The following is a 25766-nucleotide window of genomic DNA, read 5'->3' as shown; positions in this document are numbered from 1 at the left end:
GTAGTTAACAAAAAAGCAATGCTTTCCTCAATTTATGCAACAAACAGATGAGCTGGGGGTCTACACTCCCTTTTTCTCACTTCCTCTGTGTCTTTTAAAGTGACCGTAGAACCAGATTCTCAACCATGTCACCAGCACCCCCATTTCCCTGCCCAGTGTCTTCTGATCCTAACACCTAGGGGGCCAGGTTCATTGCACACTGTGAGACACGTTAGGAATGACCCATCGATAAGTGTACTGGACAGTTGATGTGTGTGTGACACAGAGTGAGAAAATAGTCTGCAATACAAAGATCACGTGGCATGAAGCGTCTCTCAAGAAGCTTATCATCTAGGAAGGCAAAGCAAAGAATCAGAAATAGTCAGTGAACAAAATGTGACTTGACTAGCACAGCCTAACGCAAGGGCCGCCACCGAGCAGGGACGTATCTGATGGCTGACTGTGAAGCAGGGAGCTGACGAGGGCTTGGAGAGGAAGGAGAAATCATTTTATCCAGGGCTGGGGAAGACCAAGGAGACCCAGGGAGTGAGACAAGGCAGCTGGTCAGACTGGGTCGGGCAGTGTTCCAGGGCGATGAAGAGGCCTCCCTGGCTCCCTGGGGAACAGTGAGATGGAAGGCAGATGTTTGAATGCTGCGGTGAGAACACTGGGCCAGAACTTGCAGACCAGGCGGTATATAAGAATCCCCTGGAGTGTCTGTTAAAATGCAGATTCCTGGGCCTGAACTCCTGTGAGAGACACAATGCTCAAGGGCCCGAGAATCTGCATTTTAATAGCCATGTGATTTTAGTCGTACTTGGAGAAACACACGCTAACAGGAAGCCTGTGACTGGTTTTGCTGAAGTCAAAATGGAGGCTTTGTGAAATTTCAGGGCTTAGCAAATTATGCAGAAGCCTTTTCTACGTCGGACAGCACTGCCTCCAGCAGGACCCCTACATTCTAGGTTGTGAGTCTTCTCTTGCAATTTTATGCCCAAACCATGATTTTCTGGTCTAGTCTCTCAGATCATACTTTGTGCTAACTGAACGTGACTCGAACACATGTGCTTTAAAGTGGCGGGCACTTTAGAGGAAAGACCCTTGATCTCAGTTAGTCTGAGATCAAGCTCGGTCTAGGATGTTCATAGATGCGCTCCAAATTTGGTACTGCTACACAAAACTAGACAGCTTCTAAAAAATACGGACATTCGTTGAATTCCAACTATGAGATGCAAATATTTTCATCAGTAAGAAAGACCCCGACCAGGTTGGAGAGTTTGGGGCAAGTGTTTTATGTCCCACCCATTCCCCACCATCTCTTGGCTCAGAATCTAATCTAGACTCTTCTGAATCCCTTAAATTGTTCACAGCTAGGACTTAAGAAATCCCTTAGCTCTTTCAAACGTTCCCTTCCCTCTCCAGCAAAAAAAGGAGGTTTCTTTTCCATCAGCGAGGTGGCTCGTGTTGAACCAGAACCTTGGGAATAACTACAGCCGGGCTGAGATATTTGCAAGGTACCCATTCGTATTCATTCTAATGCGGGATCCTCGGCACGTGGCTTGTAGCCAATACAGAGACTGGAGATGAGAATTTATGGAAAATGATTGGACAGGAATCTCCCCAAACCTGGCCATTCAAAGCGTGGTCTTTGGACCAGCAGCAGCAGCATCACTGGGAACTTGGTAAAAGAGCAGACTCTCAGGCCCCGTCCCAGATCCGCGGATTTAGAGTCTGCATTTTCACGGGAGCTCCAGGTGATCTGCGTGCACATTAACATTCGGGGAGCACTGTCCTCGATCTCCAAGCTGTCCGCCACGATTGGAGCCGCTCTGCCTGGGGAGGCGTGCAGAGCGGCGGCAGCGGAATCAGTTGCAGGGCGGGGTGGGGGGGGTGGGCACGGCCGGTTTCACTCCCTCCTGCCTCCTCGCCCTTCTTGATGTTCTCCCAGCGGCCGCACCTGCAGGGTTGCCGCTTCTCTGGGAAGCCTCTTGAAAGCGAGCCCCCGGCCTTGCCTCTAGGGTGGGGCTGCACTACCTCTTTTCTCTCAAAGAGCCTGGGATGCTGACAGCCTCAGATGGAGGCATCCTGTTTGTCGAAAAATAAACCGGCAGTTAAAGCAGGGTTGCGAGAGCGAGAAAACCACAGGCCTGCGCGCGGCTGATAACGCGCAGGCAGGCAGCTTTTGCAGAAGTTCCGTCGCTGCAGCGCGCCGAGCCCCAGGGCCCGCGCCACCGCCTCCTTTCCTGTCGCCGCCGTTCGCGTCCCCGCCGTTTCTGGCTGTTGCCTCTGCGTCGCTCTTTCAGTTACTTCACCCATTTTTTTTTAATAAAGGATCCCCTCGCTGCTCCCTTACGAGGGATGGAGGAACGACTCCCGGGGCGGATATACACGCAGATCCCGGACAGGGACGAAATTTACGAGCTGTCATGAAAATGACAATTTAGGAGAGGATGAAGTTTCTCTCTCCTCTGCAGTATGTAACGCTTTGACCTGGCTTTCAAAAACATAGACAAAGAAAAAGCAACCCGGATGAGACGCAGAAGACCGAAGTCTCGTGTAAGAGGAACCCCCAAATCCAATATCCAGATTGTTTTCTTTCTTGGAGTAAGCTGACCTGGCCTGATTCCATGCGGTGAATAACTAATTACCAACCTTCCCCTTTTGGGGGATATTAAAAGCTCTTTCCCCATTCGCCTGTTATCAGATAAGCAAGCAGATGAGAAGTCAGTGGGTAACCACAGGTACAACCACAGTATTCGCTGGAAACCAAACGACTTGACCCTCCAAGGCAAAGGGTGTAATTGAGAATTAGCCTGAAAATAGGTTCGCACAAGCTACGAAACTCACTGTTTTTCAAGTCAGTAACAGGGACTTCTCTGAGTGTAAAAAGAACAAGCGCCCCCCCCCCAACATCTCAAGTCACAGAAAATGGCTCCTACTGGGGCTGATTGAAAGCTCCGCAGGAGGGGCCACCCAGCTTCCAAGGGGGCGTTACCGGTTGTTACCGGAGCTTCTGACTAGTCTTCCTAAGGCTCTCGTCCTGAAGCTGCAAATTTGGTTCTATTATTCCTCTTTCTCCAAAAATGCAGCGGAGAAACAGACCATCTGCATTTATTCATGTTTCTGTGTTCACAGCGATTAACCACCAGGGGTTAATAAGAATCTCCCTATTTTTAAGGATTTCCAGAGAGCCGCGCCATTTTTCCATTTCCTCCCCTAGAAACTTCTTCAAATTTACTAACTCTTCTGTTGAGCAATTCCCTACGGGAAATCACTCCTCGCGCCTCTTATTAGAAGGCTCCTGTTCCCATTTCTAAGGCCTTTTGTTCTTTTATCCCCTGTATGGCCTCCTGCTGTATTGCCAGCATTCTGCTGGCTCAAATTCTCTTGTTGAGCCCCATACACTTTGACTAATCTAGGTATAGACTTATAACAACAAATAACTCAGCTGTATGGTGAAATAAAGGAATGAAAACTCAAGTTAAAGAATGGTTAATTCTTAGGGACAGAGGAGAGGATTCGATAAACCAGTGGGAGCCGCGTAGGAAGGGTGAAGTTGGGTCTAGAGGGGAACATTCTCCTAAGACTAGTATACACTGTGGGAGGGTCTGCTGCTCAGGTCAGGAAGGGCCAATGGAGAGCTTTGAAAGCACTGAAGAAGGAACTTACTTTAGTGAGCAGTTGCCCAAATTGATACATGATTACTTTCGTTATTTACTTTGCAGACATTATTGAAATGTCTTAAATGGATTTCTCGCTCCTTTAAAAATTATCATAAACAAATGAATACAAAGATTGTGAATAGAAAATAACAGATCTGATTTTAACTCTATATTCTGGAATTTACACATGTCTAATTGCAGTGTCCTTCAAAGTAAGCCCCTGGGGAAAATATGCCATCATTCCAACAGCTCCATTATTGTTGTAAGCCTTTTTGGAGCTGCTCTTTTGAAATGACTCTCAGGGCAGTTTATTGGTTAAATAAGTAAAATAATCTCCTGACTTTTAGATCCACCTCACTTTTGACACAGACAAGCATTACCAGGCTTCATTAGATAACTTACTTATCACTAGTCTCCATCTTAAATGATATCTGGCTGTTTCGAAAAATCAAATCCATCGTTGATGTTCCAGACATTGTGGTTATTACAGAGAATACGCTCCACCCTGGGCATGCTTCTCTGAAAAAGGAATTACAGCTGGATGCTGAGAATTTCAGCATCACCAGAATAGAATGCAAAGTTACAAAGTATTTAGGTTGAAAGAAGCAATATTGTCAGCTGCAACCTCTTCTATAGGGTCTAAAAAGTCAACTTCAACTTATAGCCACACCTAGTTAAAAAGAAAACAAAACCCCCAAATTAGCCAGCCTTATGCTCTAATGGAGTGATGTAGTACCTTTAGATTACTTGCACTGGGCTGGAACTTTACTGTCTAACTGATCCTCACTGTTTAAAAAGTTCAATGAACAAGGTGAAGAAAGTGAGTCGAAATACTGTGAAGTCTCTTAGGGAATGCTAAGAGATTAACTATAACCCGAGACATGCTCTGATTATTAATAGCAGGCTGATAAATTCGTTGGGTTGACTCAGGGTATTGGTTTGGCTGCTGTAACAGAGATTCCAAATTATTGGGGCTTAAGATAAAACTATGCTTCTCTCTCTTGCAGAAGTCTGGGTAGGTTGGTAGATGATCTTCACTGACAAGGAAACAAGTCTCTTTCTCCATAACACATGGTTCTTACCTTATGGTTCACAATGGCTGCTCCATCCCCCAGCATCACATCCACATTCCAGCCAGCAAGAAGGGAAAATATGGAAGGGGAAAATCTACTCTTTCCCTTTAAGACCAGGCTTTGAAATCTGCCACAACACTCCTGCTCACAATCCATTGACCAGACAAATACCTAGAGGTCACCTAGCTGTAAGGGAAGCTGGGAAATGTAGCCTTTTGCTGTGCCAAGCTAAATATATATGTCTATTTATATTTAATATATTAGCATATTTATATTTAATATAAATATATACAATATGTAAACTATATACATTTAATATAAATGCTATACTATATAATAATTTAATACATAGTAAAATGTTTGATTTAATATATAATTGTATAATATATTGCCATATAAAATATAGTTATATAATTATAATACAATAGAAATAATCTATATTATAAATATATTAACATATATTACTGTGAACATAATAATTAATATAGCTCAACATATTAATATAAGATTAGTATGTTAATATAATATATAATAATATAATACACATCAACATCTAATCAGTATGTAGTTAATATATTTATATTTTAGATTTTATCTCTATATGATCTTTATGTACAAAAGAAGCAGTCTGACATACAGGAACGTCTGACACCCTCAGGGGTTCCCGTGTTCTCTCCATGCATCCTCAGTCACACACTCCCCAGCCATCACACTGTGGACCAGGAGATGCTGACCCGCTTCCTGCGCACCACACCACAACCTTTTCGACACACTCTGGCTTCGGTCCCACTTAGACCCGGATGCATTTGCACGTGGAGTGCGCCCAGGAGAGAAAGCCAGGCTGCTCAGCTGGGGCACCAAGTGCAGGGAGGGCCTGTGTAGCCGGAGGCCCCTTGGCCCCTCGGTGGGAAAGGGACCCGTCCATCGCCAGCCCCCACTGCTTGCCAGGCAGCAGGCTGCTTCAGCTGGATCCGCTCACCAAACGGGGAAGGAGAGAGATTTACAGAGGGCCAAGGAAGGGCAAGCTTTGTGGGTGAAGACAAGCCTCTTCTTCCCACAGCCAGGGCAGATGGGTTTCAAGCAAGTTATCACGCCTGTATCATCTTATGAGTCGCCTGCTAATTTTCAGGAATTTTGCACGCTGGCAGTTAAACACAGCTGGCGTTCAAAATGGAATTTATATCAACTCTGAGCTCAACAAATTATTTTACAACCAATATACTAAGTACTCGAAACCCATCACTGCCTGATTATCTTACTAGAGTTTGCGATGACCTGTTCTCAAGGTCATTCGCGCCGGTGTCTCTAAGTGGAGGAAACACTATCACGAGGGCTGCGGTGATGGGGGGGTCTATACCGATGAGTGAGCGCTGAAATGTCTAGCAGGCTTTTTGGCCTGGAGACCTGTTGTGAAATCCTCCCCAGTACCTGCTGGTTCGGGGCTGGGAAAGAGCTGCCGGCTTTCCTTCGACATCAGATGCATTTCAGGCTATCCCCGGGGGGGTCGGAGAGGATGGACCATGGGCTCCATCAAAAGTAAGGCCAGAAAGCAGCCTCTTCATCCCCCACCCCCACCCCTTGATTGCACACACCCAGTACTGACTCCTCCACTCCGCTCATCCTGTTCAAAGGCAAGCCACACTCCTCTTTTTTCTCTTGATTTTTTTTTAATTGAAGTACAGTCATTTTACAGTGTTGTGTTAGTCTCTGGTATACGGCATGGTGACTCAGTTATACAGACACTTTTTTTTCATATTCTTTTTCATTATAGGTTATTACGAGTTATTGGATATAGTTCCTGGTGCTATACAGTAGGATCTTGCTATATATAGTAATCTGTATCTGCAAATCCCAGACTCCCAATTTATCCCCCCACCCTTAAAGACAAATACCGTATGATGTTTCTTATATGAGAAATCTAAAAAAACCACACAAATGAACTTATTTACATACTGCTTTCTCTAGTGCAGTTCCTGAACCACAGGACCACCAAGCAGCTCCCTCAGGAGAGTTACTATTGCCCACACTCCATCTCAGCTACCCACTAACTGGTGATCGGGCCAAATTAGAGTGATGGTCCCTCAGCAAACTGCTTTTGATACTCAGCTTGCTGGTGTCAAAGAATAAAAACATGTATTTCTCACTGATATGCCTGTTAGGGGACCATTTTCACCTGTTCCCGGAGCTCTCGCCAGGTTCATAAATGGCACTCGGAAACATGGAGATAATGGCTCTGAGCATCCTTTTGCCTCGGTCCCCCTCCCCCTGGGGGAGGAGAGGCACATCTGATGGGAGCCACTGGGCAAGGCGCTCTTGGAAACAGGCTGCCAGGAATCCATACATGTTCTGCTCCTGTTTCCTTGGATGATGCCCCAGGCAGCCTGCCGTCCGGAGTTCCTGCTCCTTCCCCAACTATGACCCATCTTAGAGCTCAGCAGGGATGAGGAATGCAGGGCCCCGTAGCAGGCTTTGTGAGTCCCTAGGGATGCTTTCCCATGGTCCATGCCTGGGGAGGAGGGGACTGGAAGAAACTCCAGCTGGACTCCTGACCTCAGAACTAAGCTACCTGCTCCAGCCCATCTCTATAAGCAAAATGCTGATACTTACATCTCTGTTTGGCTCTAGGGTCAATTTTTCAGTTGCTTCAGCTTGAAGCGGGAGGGCAGTAGTGTTTGGGTGGGCATGTTTCTGTCATGTCCACACCCACAAGTACACATTAGAGTCATAGTGCCCTGTTTAAGTGGCTCTATTTCGAGTTTCTGTAATAGTTGCTTATCTCACAAATAGGAAACAAATAAAATTTCCCCAATAGAGGAAAAAAAATCACTGCCCAGAAAGTGAGGACCATCTCATTTGTTGCTTAGTTCACAGACATTCATCTAGCACTTGCTACATGCCAGACGTTGTTCTAAGCACTTTGCGAGTGATCACTCATGTAATCCCCCAAGCAATCCTTCCACTGTAGATACTGTTACTAACCCCATTTTACAGATGGGAAAACTGAGGAGGAGATGGGTACTCAGAGTCTCAAGTTCCAACTCAGTCAGGCTGTCTTCCGGGTTTAGTTCCACTTTGCCTAAGCAGCGTGGCACAACACTGAAGGCCGAGGTGCCCAGTGGGCTCAGCCAGGTGTGGAGTTCTCTCTGGAGAAAAGCCACATGTGCTGCAGACCCCGCCACAGTCAGCTCCGAGGCGCGGCTGCCAGCCAGCGTGGAGGTAAGCTGGGGATCACGTGGGGCCTCAAGATTGTCTGTGCACCCCTTCCCCACCTCCACGCAGATCCGGGGAAGCATCCCCAGGAGTCACAGATAGGCTGGGGGTGGGTGGTGGAAAGAGGAGGGGGAGCCTTCCCACCACCCTTCTCGAAGGCCACTGACAGGGACTCAGATCAGAACCTTCTGTGAGATTCCACGGAAGCAAAGTCTTCTTGTAAAAGCTGTAGATAAGTTGTATTTCTGTCACTATTTAAAGGCATTAGTTAAGGCTTCCATAACCTCCATGAATTTAGTCACTTATTTTTTAGAATTAAGATTTCTACCTACACCTGGGCCAAGCCCATGGAGAATCCTTCTTGGCTTAATTCTAAAACAGAGACACAGCGTGGGGTAAGAGGAAGAAGTCTGTGCCGTGGCAGGTGACATCTGCAGCTTCCTCTTCCTGGTCCTCAAGACAACAATGAGACTAAGAAAGCCACCGGGACCAGGGGCCTGCATTTCTCTGGGGAACATGGAAATTCTTTTGCATAATCAAACCCTTTCAGATCTCATTGCCTTTAACTTTCTCCTCCTTGTTCTCACCTCTGCAAAGAACTTGACATAGCATCTCAGGAACATTCATCAGAAATTAGGATACACTGAATCTTTCTTTGGTGGCCACTTTCTAAATGAGGACCAACGAAACCCAACCATTAAATCATTGAGTTTTCCTCCAGGCACCATTGCAGCCCGGGATGTACGTCTGCTAGTAACTGGATGCTTCTGTGATCACACACACACACACACGCGCGCGCGCACATGCGCAGGAGATCTGTGTGTTTCCAGGCTCTCTGGAGAGTAAGGTCCAGGAGGAAATGACAAAAATGTTCTACAGAGACAAAACCATGTTCTTTCTAGTTCAAAACCACTTCCAAGTTTTAAGGATTTAGGGAATAATCCATTTTCAGTTCTTTCTTTGCCATCTATACAGTATGGAATCATTTGTGGGGAGGGCATTACTTCTTCTGATGTTTTCCATGTTTGAAAAACCTGAAATTGGGAAACCCTAGGATCCTGGTATGCCCGGGACTGTGCAAATGGCCCATTATCTGCTGACAGTGCCCTGCTTTGCCATGAAAATGAGGTCTTACTGATAAGCAGCCCTCTGCTAGAATATTCTGGGTGCAGGAGAAAGTTGGTACTGTGCACCAGCAAAGCAGTAAACGAGTCTCGCGAGGAGTCAACGTGCAAAGAGCAGAATTAACTGTCCCTTTGTTCCCAGGATGGTCTTGGCTGCTGTAGGTTTGGGTTTATGATTAACAAGAGGCTCGCTGGCAGGTTGTCTGTCAGTCCCGTTCCCTGGGTGGTTGCTGAGAAAGGCAGCTTACTCATCTTTCAGGGGCAGGGGTCTCAAGGAACTTCACCTCATTTACTTACTGTGACTCTAAAACGTTTTACCCAGTGTTTTTTTTTTTTCCAAAGAACTTTCGGACTTTTAAAAATACATGCAAAATCATTTTTATTTCCTAAGCCTTAACATTTTATATCCTTTCGTTGCTAACTCGCTCTGCACATTGACCATATTATATTGGGCCTCCTGTAGACACAAAAGAGGCCTATGTAGTTTCTGCCCCCAGCAGCTACTGTATGGCTGGGGACAAGACACAGGCACGTGGACTAGCTGGGTGGCATCCTAAAACCTGCACGGGATTGAGCAGTACCCACCATCACGGTGTGGCGGTTTAAAGAACTGGCAGGTCACAACGTGGCTGGAGCCATTACAGAGGCCTCAGGATTTAAACATTAAGAGGAGAGCAGGGAAAAGTAATCCAGGAAAGGGGAACAGCATATGAAAGGCAGGAAGTGCTGAGTTCATGGCTGAATAGGATGAGACTGTCTGTGTCCCCTTGGTGGAGAGAACTTGCCCGTTTCACCTACTGTGAGATACACAGATGGTGGCAGTTGTGGGGGGGTGGGGGGGTTCCGGTGTGCCAGGTACGACATCTAACATCGGTGCTCAAAGCGAGTGTGAGAAAACTCATCACAGGGTTTACCTGGACCAAAGTCAGCTGCCTACCAGGTGTGCCTAATGGTCATACAGGCAGGAGGAAGCAAAGGAGCATCTGCTGAGCACCTACTGTTTTCCAAGCCCTGGATGAGAGGATTGTTTCATTTGCATCATCTCCCGTTCACCTCACAAGAACCCTGTGGGGTAGGTGTTGTCCCCATTTTAGAGATGAAGAAACCAAGGCTCAGAGAGGTAAACAGATCACCCAAAGTCAAGAGCTATTTAATGACGCAGCATTCACAGAGAGTGAAGCTTGGGTCTTTATGACTCCAACACGCGAGCTGTTTTACCTCACACCGTGCAGCCCAGTAGCAATTACAGAAATCACGTGTCTTTGGTTCACTTTGTTGTGAGTTTTATTTGATGACAACAGTACAGCCTGGATGCATGGTGGTTCAGGCTTCAGAATTGCTCACCTAATCACAGCTTTGGAAGCCTGAAAAGAGTTATTCAGTGGGAAGGAGACGCAACTGGGATGCTAGGCATAACAGAAACAATTTCTATTTGGTGATTTTTGCTGAGGACCGGCCTGGGGTATATTCCTGTCCCTCTCCATCTGCAATCCAACGTGGCATCGTCTTCCAAGGCCCTGGCCACACTGCTGTGTGGGGTATGACTACTGGGTGAAGTGGCCAATCTGGACCACGTGTGGCAGGAGGCCCACTGCTTCGTGTAAACAGTTTCTCCTAAAGAAAATGGATGAGTCAGTCGTTTGGAACCTGAGTCAAGTTTTCTATTAAAATAAGGTTACATGTGGGAATGGGGTTTATGGGATGGCCCCCATCATACACCAACCGCAGAAGTAACTGAAGATCTGAGTCCTGAGATACAGGCACCATGGACTGGAGGAGGACGGAGCAGTGACCACTCCCTTCTAGAGCTCAGGCCACTTGTACAATAGATGTAGCGGGTCCCTCCTCTCTCCTCTTCTGTACTCTTCTCACTGGCTGGGCTCCCCTCCCTGGGGCCTCCAGGGTGTCCTCACCCCCACCCTGGGGCAGACTTCCCAGACCATCCAAAGGAAGCTGCACCCCAGAACATCCCACTGCCTTCTCCATGCTTGTAGCCCCAGTAAATGGGCAGGTTGAGACCAGCCTCCATAGACACAGGGGGACACTTTTCTCATTCAAAGCAATTCCTTTGAAAATGTGCATGTTTCCCCCAGGGATGAAATCTTTATGGCCAAAGGAAGCACAGTGGTTTGGCCTTCTTCTTGGTTCTGTGACTCACTGTCTGTGGGTCTGGCCAAGTCACCTTCCCTCCTCATCCCAGGAGGTGAGGGGGCTTCACCAAAGCAATTCTTTCCAGAGGGGTCCCCAGAACATGGGTCCTAGAGATGCTTAAAGCAGATGTGTTTCTGCTGCCCACAAAGTCCCCTCTGGAAGAGCCACAGGGCTCTCAGAAGTTCTGCAAGAAAGAAAACTTTCTATTTGTATTTTAATCTGTTCCTCAAACTGATTTAACCACAAACCCTCCTTTTATTACTACGCCAGGACACACACACATGGGGATTAGCTGAATAAATAATATGTAAGGAGATCTGTTTTGTGATCTCATTTGGAAATAAATCTCTGGTGAACATCTTCAGAGAGGCAAGCAAGAAAATCTTCTTTCTTCAGAAGTTGCTTGGCTTCTAAAAGTTTTCATAATTCATGGGGATCTGTTCACAGATAATAAAATGTATTTTTAAAAGATTGAGAAATACTTTTCTACCATTGATGTCCTGTGTAACACCAAGCCACCTCAAAGAGAGGTCAGGAGAGAAGGCTCTCAAACAGTTTGAGTGGGACTGACAAGGCTGGTCACACAGGGATCTTCTGTCCATACCTTCCCGCACAGGACTTCCCTGAAGGAAAAACCCGCTCAGACGCCCGTGTGTCCAAACAGGTCTGAGCCCATCAGTCAGTGGGTTTGGGAATCCATGCAGGCAGGAAACTTGAGGGACATGAAGGAATGAGACCCTAATCTCACATGGACCATTGCCCAGAATGAAGCAGACAACAGAACAGAAGGTCACTCGGTGGGGGTCAGGGTCAGATGGAGGGTACTTGAATGAGGCTTGATTTTTGAGATCTACGTTCCACCTCTCACAAAAGTCAGGGAGGAGACAGACGTTGGAAGATTTGGATGATTGGTTCTTTTTCATTTTATTTTTTATTGAAGTGTAGTTGATTTACAAAGTTAGTTTCAGGTGTACAACAAAGCAATTCAGTTATGCATACACATACATACATATATATATATATACACACACACACACATATATATATATATATTCTTTTCAGATTCTTTTCCATTATATGTTATTACGAGAAATTGAGTATAGTCCCCTGTGCTGTACAGTAGGCTCTTGTTGTTTATCATTTTTATATATAATGTGTGTCTGTTAATGGATGGTCGTTTTTTGTGTTCCCTGCATTTTCATAAGCAGCCCCAGGGCACAGACTGGAACTTGGGAAGCTGGGTCGGTCTGCTTGTCATTGTCACCTGTAGAACTCATACCCATCCCCTCATTCTGCGTGAGGTTAGGCTTCTGTCCTTAGTGGTCCTCCCATGCCTGTGCCTCCCAGAGCCCTCCTCCCTGGTTACTCACAAAGCCCCTTCCTTGGGGTGGGGGTTGGGGGTGAACTGATCAGCTTCTAGAAACTTCCAACCCCCTGCCGACACTTTGGCTCCAGTCTATGCATCTGTCCCTTCCGCCCATATCTCATTGTGGTCACTCAGCAATGCTCTTGCCCCTCCCGTGGCCGCCTTCCATCCAGGAGCTGACAGGACCACCACCTTCTCAACTTTTAGCCCAGAAGCCAAGTCAGACCGTCATGGGGTCCAAGCTCATGTGACTTGACCTCGAGGCAGTCCCTTCATTCCCCCTCACGTCTCTTCTAGCTGCTCCCTGTCCCCCTCGGCCCACCCGCCCCCCTCCTCGGGCAGCTAGACCTGCATCCTGCCCCGCAGGCTTGCATCCTCCAGGCCCACCTGGCTCACCGCACCTCCTCCCGGGAGCCCCCCGCCCACTGCAGAAACTGCCCAGCAGTCAGGGCCCCCCCTCCTCTCAGCTCCTAAATGCGCCCAAGAGCCTCTCGTGCTAAACAAAAAACAAAAACCACACCCAAATAGCCTCCCTCGACTTTCTTCTGACAATAGCAGCAGTAGGAATAGCGCGCCCTGACACGTGCCTCCTCGGTGCTGTGTGTGTAACGACTCCTTCACTGCCCACGGCGGCCCTTTGAGCCAGGTAGACCGAGGGTCCCCTTTCACAGGGAAGCAGACAGAGGGATTCAGGATGCTGGGGCGTCCCCGCTGGGAGGAGGCAGGGCTGGTGGGCAGAGTCCCTGCCCTTCCCCACTCTCCGCCATTAGCTGTTCTCTCTCCTTCTTCCCCAAAGCTGGGGCGGGGTGGAGGCTCTCTTTTCCTCACTTCCTCAGTTCCCACAGGGCGCCATGGGGGTTGTGCGGTGTGAGCTCTGCCACCCAGACCCTGAGGGGGGTCCTCAGGGAATTGTGGGTGGGCAGGCCCAGCTCAGACCAGAGGCGTCCTGAGCTCCTGCAGCCGAGGACACACACACACCACACACACACACACACACACACACACACACACATACACACGCACACACATGCACATGCACACACGCACACAGTATCCACAACAGTGCCGAGTCTCAGGGGTGTGATGGATCCCCAGAAGCCGCTGAGGACCCTGCAGCTCACAGGAGAGCGTCCGGCCCCTCACCTCTGCAGGAAGGGCCGGGGCCCATCCGTGGTCTGAAGGCAGAGCCCAGGGATGCCCTGGCCGTACCTGTGGGGAGGCTCTGATTTACTAAAATGAGTTGCTCTTAGCAAAAGCAGGGACCCTCCAAAGTATTCAGTAAGTGGTTCCCTCCACTGGCTCTCCAGCAGTCCATGCTGCAGTTCTTGGTTTTCAACACCAGGATGGTGAGGAAACCAGCCTGACTAGTCCTCAGTTCTCAGGGACAGGGCTGGAAGTGGGTCAGGAACAGCGAGGTGCAAAGAGGGAGGGTTGGACCTGAGACCCAGCTCCCCCAGACCTGTTCCAAAGACTGGTGAGCTGGGCTGACCACCATCTGCCCGCCCCTCCTGCAGCCTGGCGACAGGGGTGGCTCTGTCAGCTTTCACAGTCTCTCCTCTTGCCCTCCTGCTGGTCCTGGAAAATTCTCTGTCCTGCCATGTTAGGCAGGTTGTAATTACCTAGCTTGGAATTTGACCAGGAGATTGAGATCAACATTTTTACCTTTGCAGAGGGGTGTGAGGACAGGAGAACTTGGGTTCTGAGACGGGATTTCTGGTTTCCCAATTTCCTCGGCAGAGTAAAACCTCCATTAAATAGATAGTTCAGGAACAGAAGAGTCTGGCAAATTGGATACTACGGTTGACTCAAACTTGGCCAGAAAAATTCTTTTCTTTCTACCTTGTTCTTCACTGCAACTCTAAAATCTTTAAGTTCAGTTTCCTGCCTAAATAGTTCAATACTTTTTATATATATACACACATACATATAATATATATGCTATATATTATACTAGATATATATTATGTATATACATATCACATGTGTATATATAATTTATATAAATTTATATAGATATATAATATATAATATATAACAATTGATGTAGGGGACAATGATTGTTTATCTTTCTTTTGAGGACAATGATTTTTGTTTTTTAATTCTATGTCTTTTCTTCATGTTTACGTACGTGTCATGCTTGACCTTAACTCTTTGGAGGTCAAGTTAGCAGAGATGATTAGCTCCTTTTTATAGATGTAGAGATTGAGGCTATGAGTTATGACATGTGCTCAAGGCTAAGATTTGATCCTGGACTGGAAGGAAAGTTGTCTGACTCCTAATCAAGTTGGTATGGCTCACATGCATCACCTGAGTAGACCTTCCCGCCAGGTAAATCGGGGCTGCAGGAGATGGAAGGGTCAGACGCAGTGTGAGAACTGCTCTTAGGTACTTCTGGAGGTTGTCCATTTTCCTTAAAAAAGAATCCAGTCAGTAAAAATCCAGCAGACTCTCGTAAATCATGATACTGATTTTTAAATAATGTTTACTTTTTTCCCCTTATTTCAAAAGTTAATTGGAGGAATTTTGAAAAATCAGAGAAGTATAAAAGAGTTTGCATTGTCTGTAGTCCTAGTAATTGTCCCTGCCCCTTGTTAATACGTTGGTGTCTTTTAAAACCTACTTTTAGTTGACATCACATTTGAAGTATTATTTTATAAATGACCTCATCACTTAAAAAGTACGGTGAGCATTTCCATGCCATTAAAAATTACTCTAAAATATTATTTTAATTGTTGCATGGATTTTCATGACACAGTAATTTACTTAACCAGTCTTAAATCTTTGGTAATTTAGACTGTCCCCGATGTTTCACTATGGTGATTCATGCCGCATTGAATATCTCTGAACATGATCTTTGGGTGCATTTCTGATTATTCCTTAGGATAAATTTCTAAAAGTGGAAATGTTGGTTCAGAGAATACAAGCACTTTGAAGAGTCTGAATCCTGACACACAGCCCTATGGAAAGGCTCCACCAATTCACATTCCAGCCCACAGTGCGTGAAGGTGGCTGTTTTCCCCCAACCCTTACCATCCCTGGGCTCTAACCTCACTTCGTTTTATTCTTTTCTGGATTATAACCCATCTTCAATCTGGGGACAAGGGCCTTTAATAAACTCACCTCTCATAGACTTCACCTCTCATCTCAGCTTCTCAGAGTCACTCTTTTATTTGGATAGCCATTTCTTCCTGTTCGTGGATCTATGAATATGTATATAATGAACAAAACAGTTGATGTTCACCTAGATTGATAAATATATTTAAAGGTACCTATGAGCTAGTCATATAAGACTTCATAATGTCCAAGAGCCAGCTCTCTAGTTCATTGCCTCAGCCTGGCTCGCTGCTCTACAACACCAAGGTGAATATTTCACTGCCCCTGTAGACCTCTATTCAATTTTATCGACTTACAAAGACAGGTGGGTGGGAAAAGGGCAGGACAGCTTTAATGAAGATGAAGGATGTAGATGTGTATATTACAACTGGGATAATCTACTTGCAAACGTGCTGAACTGTGGACATTTGCATGATGCAGTCATGGCAAGAACTATTATTTATATCAGGGATCAGCAAACGATAGCTCGTGGACCAAATCTGGCCACCACTTGATCTCGTAGATAGATTTTTATCAGCCCGATCGCACTTACTTATTGACACATTGTCTGGGGCCGCTTCCTTGCTACAACACCAGAATTTAATAGTTTTAATATAGACGTTACCCACAAAGCCTAAAATATTTACTGTCTGGCACTGTACCAAAAAAAAAAAGGCATCTTGACCTCTGATTTATATTCTACCAAAAAGCAGACATAGAGTTTTCACTAGAAAGATCCCCCCTTTACTCCTTATTGTCCCATGAGAAAGGGTTGACATTATGACTCATCTCAGTGTATGGATGTATAAATGGCTCTTCTCAAGGTTAAATTTTTGTCCAAGGTGATGCTAAGTTTCTGTGAGGAGGGGCTGAAGTTTGAATTTAGATCTTTAGCAATCTGATGTCTTATACAGATGGATGCAGAAGGCTACTATACCTTGCCCCTTTTGTCTCTCCTTACCAACTGTGTGTCTTTTCCTTTTCAAATTCTCCTCCTAAGCACTTTCCCTTGGGCACCTTGAGTGATGTGATGGTGGCGATGACATATACAAGTAGATCCTAGCCTGTATATGGATGTAAACTATGTGGACTGCCAGTTCTTACTCATTTGAGTACTAGGTACATTGACAGAGTTGGCGCCACTGAAAGCAGATGCCATCTAAGTTCATCCTTCTTCAATGATGCAGAAACCTGACAGTCATTACATGAAAATCTACTAATTTATCACGGTGCAGAATTATAGGTGTAGGTGATGTAATTGTTCAGAATCCCTGCAGAGCTTGTAATGTCCCCTAAAAATGACTTTAAAAATCCCCCTTCTGTAAGTTTATTAATATTCCACTAGGTTCTCTCTCATAACAGCAGAAAAAGAAAAATAATGTGGATATTTGAGCTTTGGGGAATGCTTGTATCCTGATAAATAGGAATGTCCTGGAAATTTCATCATTAAGACAAAAATATAACTCTTGGAGAAAAGCACAAAGACTTATACCCAAAGAATAGGTGCACATGCCAACCAATATTTTTAAATCTCACTATTAAATTTGAACCTCACGTTAGATACGGGGGATTAAGCTAACGATCATATTTACTTTAGTAAATTCTTAAAAAAAAAAAAAAGCAGCTAACTCAGAGTTTGTTTCTGACCAGCTACCTCCTTAATCACACAGCACCTGCCAGAAGACATCCAATAACCCACTCTTTAGGTCAGAGAAAAACATACAAAAGAGAAAGCCTTGGCTGGAATGACTCATGTTACAAGCCAGCTGCTTTCCAGAATCCGTTAAGCTGTAGGGTCCAGATCGCCTTTTGTGGCTTTCTGCAGCCTTTATTTGAACAGAGAGATTACAACAACCCTACCCACATGAAAGCCAAGGAAAGGAGCTAGTTGGAGTAGAGAGAGTGCCCAAAATTTGACTGTACTTTGAAACAAAATCACAAGGGTGTTAGCAAGCCTTCTCTTTGTCTTGTGGTAACAAGTGCCCCTCTGCTTCCATTTGCCATGGAAGCGATGAAGCTTGCCTGTGATCGATTGCATTTGACACTTGGTAGAAATGTCTTTCCTCAGGCGGTGACTGTCATGGGCACTAAAGCCTATCTGGCATTTCTGGTTCCTGATGGTTTATCAGCTATCTTCCTGTGCTTCCTTTGACACATATCCAGTTGTTCTGAGATTTTCTTTTCCATTTCAACCCATTGAGGGATTGACCTCAATTCAACATGTGAACATATTCTTTGCCAGTGAGAAGCCTGGTCTAGTCTAGTTCAGACATTGGTTTTATTCCAAGTGACAACTTACATATCAGTAGTGGCTGCCTCAGTGCCTCAGAGCTGGGGGAGGAGAAGGATTTTCAGCAGGAGTTGCCCAGGTCCTTTGGCCGCATGTGCGGTGGTCGGGCATGGGAGGAAGTCCGGAGAAAGTGGAGTATTTCCACCATTTCTGAACTACACAAGAGCCTGAGATTGTTTCTTGCGTAGGACCCTGTGTGTGTGTGTGTGTGTGTGTGTGTGCGCGCACACGCGCATGGGGGTGTGTGTGGCATGCTCTACTCAGGGTGATGTGGTTGGCCATCTTATACATCCATCTGTTGATTCATTTAACAAATTTTACTGAGCATCACTCTCTACCAGGAAATATTCCAGAGAATAGGAATGGAAAAAAAGATCCAAGATACAATCAGATAAAGACATTCTCATAAACAAAGGCCGTGCCTTTCTGTGACAAGTACAGTAGGAATGTCCTATTGTTGATACTTTGGGCCTCTGCTTAGTTAAGCATTAAGATGGAAAAGATTATGAAAAGGAGATTAGTGACCAGAAGTAAATTCCCAGCAGTTGTTATCAGAATCCCCAAATCTGTGGTGTTGGGTATATTTTAAAAATTATTTTCCTGAAGTTTATGGAGCAGTCATGCCTTGCTATTGGTCTAAATGTACAGGGGAAAAAAACTCAAAACTTGAAACCAGAACATACAATATAATTTTCATATGCCCTAAAGCCAGAGGTGAAACAGATTCCAACTTAATATCACCAAGCAACTGTCGGTGATTGTTGTCACGGTTATCAGCCTTGTTCTCAACATCATCCCGTTATGAAACTGTGTGTGAGCACTCAGGGCAGACTTTCATCTAGAGTAGTCACACCAGGGCGTGGTGTGTCTAACCTGGCTTGGGTATCCACTGGTAAGACTTGTACGTTTGGGAGCAGCACAGGCTTGCGTGCTCATTTTTTGCACACGAGGAAACTGAAGCACAGAAGTGGTCAGCTCTTTGGCCACAGTTCACATTTAGTTAGTGTCAAAATTATAACCCAGCCTGGAAAATAAAAACCTAGAAAGGGCCCTTCCTGAAGCATTTAGCTTCCATTTTCTTACTCAATAAGCTTCGTTCCAGCCAAGTCAGAAGCGCAGTGTGTTCCTACTGTGGATGCGGGCTGGGGACAGAGTTGACCAGAGCCAACTCTAATCAGCCCCGGTCGCACTGCATGAAGAGGGAGAGTGTCCATTGCTCTCCAGCTGGCCGGTCCAGTGGAAGGTTTGAACTGTCCGGTCTCCTTGATTTTTCAGCGGTGCACGTTCAGGTGTCTTGTATGCTTGTATACACGTGTGCCATGTCCCAAGAATATAATGAAGTGTGATTGATACTAAAATTGCATTGACCAGAGTATCATTTTCTTTGAAGAATCAGACTAAACTTCATAGTCTTGCCCCCCAAGATCATGGTGAACAACATGCAGTTAATTTACACAAAAATTTTGCTTCCCCCCTTGTGGATTGACTGATGGATAGCAGAGAAGATGTTTTGAGCGAGATTTATTTCCGTCTTCAGAATCACCCAGCAATTTCACAGGCCCACCTTGGATTTTTCAGAACACGTGATCTGGGGGAGAAATTTACCCTCACATCAACTGTCACCAACAACTATTTGTGAGACTTCAAGAATAAAATGCATCATGGGAATAAAATACCTCATCAAAAATAAAATGCATCATCAACTCAGTGAAGTTGGCCCAGGGTTAAAAGATGCAGTAGGAGTTCCCTTCTGATAGATCATATTTCCCTTTGACGTGGTTCTAAATTCTTTGGGGCCAATAGGGAGACCATGGATAATTGCCTGTAATTCAACACACACACGACCAGCTCTCCTGAAAGCCAAGCATCAGCCTCTCCATCACAGTTGTGGGGCCAGGGAGGTGGTTGTGGTGGAAGTTTGAGTTGTTTTTTTTTCCTTTATTTTATTTTCTCTTTGGATCCATGGCTCTTTTCATGAAAGGTCCTCTCTTTTTTTTTTTTTTTTTTTAATGGAGGTCCTGGGGATTGAATCCAGGACCTCATGCATGATAAGCATGTGCTCTACCACTGAGCTACACCCACCCTCCTGCAAGGTTCTGTTTAACATCCTAATAAGTATAATTTCCTTTTTCTCCAGAGGCCTTCCTTTTTATAGCCTCTAATGATCATTCCACAATCAGTGTGATTAGAAGAATTGAGTCCACCTCTAGGCTTCTGTCTTATCTCTAATGAAGGAAAAGGTATACATGGTGGAATAAATAGTATTTGAAGCACCTCCAGGGCTCACTGCTACTAAAGTTTGATCATGATATCAAACATTCTTGAAATATACATTCAACACATATTTTTGACATAGTGTAATTAGAAAATCTGCTTAGAAAGATGTGCACAACCTAATTTTTCCCTTTTTCTTCTTGAATGCCACCTTGGTCTGGCTCCTCCTCATCTGTCCTCAAGGAATTCTCCCAGGGCAGAGCTGAGACCAGCCTGGCCGGTCATCCCTCCAAAGAACATGCTAAGCTCACATTTATCACTGATTCAACTGACCCTCATGCACTGAGCACCTTTTAAATGACCATTGGAAATCGAGGATAATTGTCATGGGGGAAGGAGGCCACAAGATGAGAACCTAAATATTAACGATGTCTCCCTCTAGTTGGGAAGTGCAATGCTCATAAACATGATGCTGACACAGAGCCAACTTGAATGTGCTATCATGGCGCCATGATGAAAGTGCCATTAGTGTTGAACATGGGAGGAAAGATCAATTCTGGCAGGAAGAGGAGCTGGGGAAGCTTTTGGAGAATGTGGATTTTAAGTGCACCCTTGGGTTACAGTGAACTCGCCAAAGCAGATGAGACAGTGAAGGTGACATTGGTGGCAAGAAGCAAAGCCAATCAAAGGCTTAGAGGTCTTTGAAAATGGCACCAGTCATGTTCATGTAAATTAGCATCGCCTAGTGGTGAGAGGGTGAGGGTAGGCAGGAGAGGTGGGGAAAATAACAGAATTAAGCTGGATCCATAAAGTGGGATTGGGTTCTCCAGGGATTTGAATGTTAGGATGAAGAGCTCAGACACAACGGAGGGTCTAGAACAATTTATAAGTCTTGGCATGAAATAGTTCTGGATTGTAGAACAAACTTGCCGATATCGCTTAGAGAATGTTTACGGGGGTGGTGTTGACCAAGGCTGGGCAATCAGTTTTGGAAACTGTTGAAACAATATTATTGTATGTATTACATTTTTATGAATAATACTACTTATGGTTGAAGAATACAAGTGCCTGACAAGGATGGTGGTAGCAAGAATAGGGAAGAGGTGTGACAGAGAAGTGACCCCGGAGATTGGCAATTGATTCGCTCTCTGGAGGGAAGGAGTCAGAGCTGGTGAGAATTGATGGGAAGGTCTGGAGTCTGAAGATGGAAAGAGTAGTCAACCCAAGCAAAAAGCCCTGAAGCAAGATCCAGGGTGGAATGTGGGACATGATGGAGTATGTTTCGGACTTGCTGCGTCTGGGTCCCTTTTGAGCATCTCTGCGATGACATGTAGCCAAGGTGCAAAGGGAAGGAGTCGGGCCTAGAAACAAGAATGTAGGCATGGAGGTAGCCAAGGGCATAATGGCACAGTTCTGTGGGGAAGGCATTTGCCCCAAAGCCTGAGAGAAAATTCACTGGTGGGTCACAGTGGCCATCCAGGGCGTAGGTCTGCAGGTACTGCTCGCAGGGCTCATGCCCTGGAACAGCACTGTCCAGTGGAACGTAACACAAGCCCACGTAGTAAATCTTCCAGTGCCACAATCAAATAAGCAAAAAGAAACCTGTGAAATTAATTTGACTTAATTTCTTCAGCCAATAAAGCCAAATATGATCATTTCACCATGTACTCTATTATAAAAATTATTGATGTGATAATTCACATTTAAAAAAAATTTTATTGGAGTATAGTTGATTTGCAATGTTTTAGTTGTGCAGCAAAATGATTCAATTATACATACATATAGATATGCTTATTCTTTTCCATTATAGTTTATTACAAGATATTGAGTGCAGTTCCCTGTGCTATACAGTAGGTCTTTGTTGTTTATCTATTTTATATACAGTAGTGTGTATCTGTTAATCCCAAATGCCTAATTTATCCCTCTTCCTCTTTTGTATCTTTACAAGCCAGTGTGTATTTTACACTTGCAGTTCGTCTCAGTTCAGACCAGCTGCACTTCAAGGGCTGATTAGCCACACTTGATGGTGGCTACAACACTGGACAGCCCAGCTCTGGAAACTGCTGAGACAGAGTGACCATGTCACGTGTCCTCCTAGCTGGGCACTGCCAGGAGTGGAAAGGGACGCAGCAGTAAACTGGGACTGTCCTGGAGAATCCGAAAGGGCTGTCTCCCACACACGTCTCCTCGTAAGACCTCTCTCATCCTCTCCCCTGTCATTTCAGTGCCTTCAGCCTGGGGGAGAAAGAACATGGGCTATGTCCAAGCGTGGATTCAGGCCCTGCCTGCAGTCTTTCTAAAGTCCCAGGCTGAGCCCTGGGATCAAAGCATTGGCTGACATGGCACCTTTTTCATGCACCTCTTTCCCACTCTGAGAAAGGAGGTGTTCTTAATCACAGTGTCACTAACACATACTGAGCATGCGTGTGCCCAGTGCTGGGCTGAGCACTCCGCAGGCAACACCCATGCCATTGCTATCACTGTTATCGTCACGAGGTTCAGAGGGCTCACCTAACTTGCCCAGTCGCCCAGCAGGACAGAGACTCAAATCCAAGTCTGTCTGACTCTAGTTCTCAGGCTCTCACATCTGAGCCACATGGAGAATTCTGTTCTGTGCTCGAAGGAAGGGGTTCCATGGAGGGCTTTGGAAGGATGAGAGAGAGAGTGATGGGGCTTTATTTTGCTAACCAGATGGAATGTCCTTCCCGTCATGCTTTCTGGGAAAGATACTGAGTTCAGTTTGCCTACTGGAGGCAAATTTTCTGTAGGAACATTGAGGACCTTGAATTTGTAATTCTCTAGTCTTCAGTGTGTGGGGTCTTCATCTCCCTCCTTGGAGCCCCTCTCGGATCCAGTGCATCCGATGATGACATCCAGCACAAGGCTGCAGAGTGACATTTTATCTCCTCGACCCTTGAAGAACGTGTGGTAGTAATTGATCAGGCTTGTTGTCGGTCTTGTCTTCAAGGATGACTTCAGATTGGGATCCGCCTGCCAAAGATGATGTGAGAAACTTACTCACTGTCAGAGATTCCAGGAGGCTCTTCCCAGCTGTGAAGATGCCGACCCAGTAGAATACAACCCTGGGCATTCCAGCTGGGGTGGGGGTGCCAGCTGCCAGGCGTTCCAGGGGAGCAGGAAATAACTTTCAACGTGTCAAGGCCATGCAGCAGCCCTGCCGGTGCAGCAGGAAAATCACAAAGTAGCGCCACCCTCCACTCCGGGCATTGGCAGGAAATTCAAAGGGAGCTTAAAAGATGTGAGGTGGGCAAGAGGGCCCAGCTGCAGCCAAATGCCAGGTTCTGCCTCTTGGGCGACAACTTCAGTGCTGGGAAATAGTGCCCAGCTGGCGAGCGCTGCAGGTGTACTTAGAGCCCCACTCCCCGGGGGCGGAGCTTCAAGAAGGAAGTTAAGGGGGAGCAAGAAAATCAGTGTCCTTTACGGGCGTGGAGATAGGTGCCCGAGACGAGGGTGGGACTGTGGATACCTTGTGTTAAGTAGTGCAGGATGTTTGGCAAACAGACAGTTCCTGGGCTTCAAAATAGACAGAATCTATAATGTGGCGTTTCAGAGTAGATATTTAATTAAATAATTGGTGGGGCCTGGGGGTGCCAGGCATTTATCTAATCTGACTCCAATTTGACTCAAGTCTAGAGTTGAAACTGCAGTGATCTGGATGGCAAAAGAGATGATTTCCTGGGATATGACTGAGTCACATAGAATCCTAATGGTGTTTATAGACTGTAGACAGCTAGGGGGTGGAGGGGTGGGTCTTTAAAAAGTAAAATATAGTCTCTCTCTCTCTCTCTCTCTCTCTCTCTCTCTCTCTGTCTCCCCCCACCTCTCCTGTCATCTCTGTCTCTCCTGTTTCCCCATCACTCTGTCAAATGGGGTGAGCATGTTGGCATAAGAAAGAAGTCCTACCTTAATAAAGAACATGATTTCTACCCCTGTACAGATCAATAAAATCTACCCAGGACTTCTCTTTCAACAACTGGGCAGTAGCAGCAGGTTTCAAGGTTTATAGGGCAGATGGGAAAAAAGCAGGAATGAGATGGTCTTAAAATTTTGAGGCCTGGACATTTACACCAAAAATAAGAATTTCTTCATCCTGTCTTAGAAAGGGCCAAATCAAACTCCCTTGGTGATGGCAAAGATGTGTCCTTGGAGGCCTGGTTTTTGATCCAGCACTGAGTGAGAGCTGGGCCTGGGATCACAAGACGGTCTGGGACACAGACAGCCAGCGGGGGCTGGACTTTGAGCTGCCTCTTTTGTGAGCCAGAAAGCTGAGTGTTCCCATTTCCTCCTGGGCATGCTCCCATCACCGGATGAAATCCTCAGGTGCAGAAGCAACAGGCTGGATTGGAGGTGGGGTGAGGTCAGGTTAAGGCCCCATTTCCAGTAATCCTTGGTCCATTTGGGAAAATTCAATGGTTCATTCTACCATGGACAGGGTGACAAGAACAGGGTCAAAACTCCTGGTTGCTGCTCTCACTTGGCTGGTGACACACCCTTAGCTGCACCCTGTATTCACCTTGCTGTTCTCTCTGCAGCATAAGGAGAGGGCAGATTTCATTCAGGGTCCTCTGGGATTTGCTGTGATGCTAAGTCTGCAACTCAAACGCTGTAGCAAGAGTTCCCACTGCAAAGCCATGGAGGGCTTCATTATTCCACGTACAAGGACTGTCCTAGTTATGGTTTTTAGGCCTCTTGTTCTCTAGAGTCATTTGCTACAACAAACTTCGGATGCAGCCAGAGATGCTCCACCTTCTGTAGAGTGTCACCATCATGGGTGTGTCTGGTGTCACATCAGTCCCTTGGCCTGAGTTTCTACAAGCAGACAATGGCTGGCAGGGCCAGGATGAACAACATCACAGCTTTGTATTTTTAAGTTACTCTTTCTTGAGTTCTACCATTTTCTGAAGGCAGCTACCATAGCTTTCTCACACCTTCATTTTCTCAATAGCCAAGGGTAATGAAAAAGGTTTTCCACTTTAAAGAAATCTTATATGGGTGGGATTAATGAGCATAAATGGATTATTTTGAAAATATGCTGAATAAATAGATGCAACAAAGTTGAAAGGTCCATACCTGTGCTCTACCAAAAGCGTATTTGAAAGAAAAATTCTAGAGAGTATTTGTTCTACTTTCACTGACTTTACTTCATGAGTGTTTCAGAGATACTGTTCCATTGGCTGGGGCGGCAGCCCTCACTGCAGACACACTGGCCCTTTTCAGTCTGAGGGTAGGAAGTGTTTATTTCTGATCTCGAGGAGGCAGCAGGCTCCTCCTTCTAAGGATAGAAGCCACCCCCTGAGAATGGAAAAAGAGGGGCCATGATGATGCGTGGACCCTCCGGCTGAAGCTGTGCCTTTGTGCTGGTCTTCTGGAAATTTCATGGATTCATGGGGTCAGTGAGGTAATTCAGAAGGCTCCCAGAACCGATTTAAAATAAGACATTGATGAGTCATCTCTTTTTACAGACAGCTTTTCTTCTTCTTGTTCACTCATCATCATCAAAGTGAAAATCATGAGTTAAGTATGTGAAATCGTAAATTTGTTTGGTGTGTAGTTGTGTCTACACATACGAAGTCTCCCACTCGT

General features: G+C 45.8%; 1 protein-coding gene and 1 non-coding gene across 3 annotated transcripts in view; one reads left to right on the top strand and one right to left on the bottom strand.

Annotated features, from left to right (window-relative positions):
- Positions 1-25766, top strand: part of RUNX1 (RUNX family transcription factor 1) — a 232817-nt gene that overhangs the window by 19285 nt on the left and 187766 nt on the right. The window lies entirely within an intron of this gene.
- Positions 19959-20031, bottom strand: TRNAD-AUC (transfer RNA aspartic acid (anticodon AUC)). The gene has a single exon. It is a non-coding gene; the product is annotated as a tRNA-Asp (tRNA).

This window comes from Vicugna pacos, chromosome 1 (assembly GCF_048564905.1).
Source record: "Vicugna pacos chromosome 1, VicPac4, whole genome shotgun sequence".
Classification (NCBI taxonomy): domain Eukaryota; kingdom Metazoa; phylum Chordata; class Mammalia; order Artiodactyla; family Camelidae; genus Vicugna; species Vicugna pacos.
The sequence above is the reverse complement of the archived record's forward strand: the minus strand, read 5'-3'. Positions and strand labels throughout refer to the sequence as shown.